Below are 3,477 nucleotides of genomic sequence, written 5' to 3'. Positions count from 1 at the left end.
GTCCCAATCAACACAGAATTAAAAATAACTAAATCCTGGATATTGCCCTCAGTAACTAGGCTGCAAAAAGCATCACACAATAGTTTTAAAAGTATAAATTGAAAACTAATCACTCCATTGAATCCTTCCTTTCATTTGGTTAATGGATGTATAAAAAACTAGGTGATTCTACCGCTGCTGTGCTTAGAATATAAACAGAGAAAAATCAAAGTTATTTCTTTTAATCAAAGCTCCACAGTGGTGTAAGGCAATTTTTTAAAACAATTCAGCACTTTTACAATAACATCAACTTCTCTGTTAAATCTGAAAAGCAGAACTGAGACAAATACCAACTCGAAAAATTCAAGAAAAACAAACACATATGAGTGGGGAAAAAAAAAAAATTAGCACCTCACACAAGAGAGCATTAAGAACTGTCACTACCTGCAACTAGTTGGTAGCAATAGAGTTCCTAGTGACAAAATCAGACACAGACCGCTCCCATACTCCACTCTGGGAGCACGCAGAGGCACAGCACTCGGAGTATGCTTGGATGGAGGGGAGGATCACCAAGGGTATTCTACAAGAAGCCTCAACAGGGAACACTTGAAGTAACCTAGACCTGCCCAGAGACATATCCACCTATATTCCTAAACACTATCTGAAACAGTTTTTCTCTGTCAACCGGGAAATCTTTATTTCCTTATCTTTGTTCTGTCTTTAGGCCTTTATTACATCAGAAATACAGAAAAACCTGACGCAAGCTAACTTTCTGGATGTTTCAAAGAAGAAATGCTTAACTTACATATCACATAAAAGTCGCACAACTCTCCACACTTCAGAAATACTTTTTCATGTAGCAACCACCGTATGTCTACGCATGTATGTGAACCAACTATTAAAACAAAACAGCATATTTGAGGGAATAAAGAATAAGAACTGGGTAAGTAGACAACACTATCCTGGAGAAAAGATCATCTGGATATAGAAACCACTCTTCAGAAGTGCACAGAAACAGGATTCACTGTACAATGAGAAACATAGGAGAAGTCAGACCAGAGCAAAAGAAAATTGTAGCAGCTCTATACAAGTTTAAACACCAATTTCTATAAAAGTCAAAAATTGAGGCAATCACAGAAAATAGCTTATAGCTCACTGAAAAGAAAGGAAGCCAAATTGCTGGAGAGGAATCTATCTTAGCCAGCTCTATTAAAAACACATAACGCACCAGAGTAATCTTGTCAATACCAATCAGTTGGTACAAGTGGGGAAGGAGGGAAGGCGAGCTGTGCTGCAGCACGATTTGACTTGCAAGGCATTTCATTGAAATTCATCAGTAAGTAACTCAATTCACATAAACTGAAAGTTAAAAGATCCTAGAGAATGAGGGTAAATCCAGTCTAGACTGGGAAAGAGCATAAACAGTTATTACGCAAAGTGCTGAGTATTACATGAAGGGACTATGGCTTCTAAAGTAGTCAGAAAATCCCACCTTCACAGATCGCTGCATCTAGGATGGGGGCCCACCTATGTAAATTCAAGGTAGTTTCTCATTTGTGTTGCTTGTTTGTTTTCTGAAAATAGTGGACATGATGATTAGTGTCATATTGATAAATATTTTTTTGTGGTTTTATTCTAGAACTGAGTTTTAAATTTACATTAATCACTGCAAGACTAATCAGAGAAAAGACTGAGAATAACAGCCTGGCAAACTGGGTGCTCTCAGCAGAGAGACCTAAAAACTGAACCAAGACACAAACAAAATATACCACTTAAAAAAAAGATGACATCAGAATATTTTTTTTCCATCCCCTTTCCTCAAGGTAGGAAGAGCCATATTTCCCATAATACTAATTCCGCCTGCTCCAGCTTGCCAAATCGACTCAGCCGCACTGCTCAGTGACAACTCTTCCCTTCACCATGCAGAGCCCTGTACCTCAGATGAACGGAGACAGGCACCTGCTTTTGTCAACATGCAGCGTGTTTGTAGGGAACTGATAGTTGCACGGTTACCAGGACTTTTAAATCGGTCTCCAATTTGGGGATATGGAACAAAGCTCAAACTGCTTCCCTGGGAAAAAACTTTCTTCCCTTTCCCTGCTTCTGCTAATGGTGCCTGCCTCGTCTGTGTTTTTAGATATTCAGAACAAGATATTCCTCTGCTTTGGGATTAATGGTGGCCTTGCAGAAGAACCAGTCTAAATTATGGCAAGCATCAGAAATCATTACGCTGAGGTAAAAGCACAACTGTACATGTTTCTTAAAGAACGTAACCACCATTCAAGCCCTGTCTGCATCTCCCTCAATATCGGTACCACTATCATCCTTACTTTTTTGGGCAACCAGAAGTCAAATATGGCATTATTTCAGAGTAAAAACTCGATCTACATTTTTGTCGAGCCAAGCTAACGAGCTGCAGAGGACATTTAGACAATGCAGCGGGACTTGGGCTCTGCTGCAAGACACCGTCTTTGCAGACCATTTGACGTCAACAGGTTCAAGAAGTCCCGCTGTGGCCACTGACCCTGAACATCGCATACACCCAGTGACGTTGAAGTTGTGGTTCTCCTCCTATCTGAGGACACGTCAGGAAGGTTGCTTGCCTTCCGTCTGCCTTCTGCAAGAGCACCTTGCAGGATATTTGCCCTCACAGCAAAGTATTGGGTTTAAAAACAGATTTATCTGTTTTTATCTAAAAATCCACCTTACTTGTGATATCAAGTGCGTAAAAGTAATAGCACAGCCTGAAGAATTAGGGTCCAAGAATTCTTTTAATATAGCCCTCAAAAGTATGAGTTACTTTTAATACTCAAAAGCACTTAAAAATCCATAGGTATGAAAATATTTTTCTGAAAACTTAAAGTCTTACTACAGGTCAAAAGCGAAGTTTGTGGTGGAACTTGGGCTCATGTACTCCAGATGTTCCTGGGATACAGCTCCCCTAAAATAAGGTGTTTATAATGCATTCCAGATTCTTCCTAAAATTATTACTATTATTTCATGCAAAAGCAGAGAAAAATGTAAGCCTCTCACACTGCCAAAATAGGTAACACTAACTGCCCTGAAATCATCCATTAAATGTATCAGGGAATAATTAAATACTTTTTCCAAAAATACTGCTCATTAAAAGCTGCTGCACTTCTGCTTGCAGTCCCCTCCCATTTTACCAGGAATTTTTCAAAACGGAGTGACATTTGGTGCATAATGTACTTGTGCAGTAGTACCACCTTTCTATAAAAATCCTGTGCCTTGGTCGTATTTGCACACAAATAACCTACAGATTAAGCTCTTTCTACACAGGTAAACCCTGTGATTAAGCAGCAGTTCAAGTTGCCCACGACCAAGCAACACACAAGGTATTTTTCCCTTTTTCAAATCTCTACACCCTACCACCAGTAGACAGTATCACCTTTCCTACAAACCTTCCTGTCCCTGTCCTTCCCATGCTCCCAGCATTTCTCTAACAGGGTAATTTTGTGGTGTTATAGGAGGGCTCTG

Source organism: Cariama cristata, unplaced genomic scaffold (assembly GCF_000690535.1).
Source record: "Cariama cristata isolate BGI_N322 unplaced genomic scaffold, ASM69053v1 scaffold397, whole genome shotgun sequence".
NCBI lineage: Eukaryota > Metazoa > Chordata > Aves > Cariamiformes > Cariamidae > Cariama > Cariama cristata.
Note: the sequence above shows the minus strand (reverse complement) of the source record.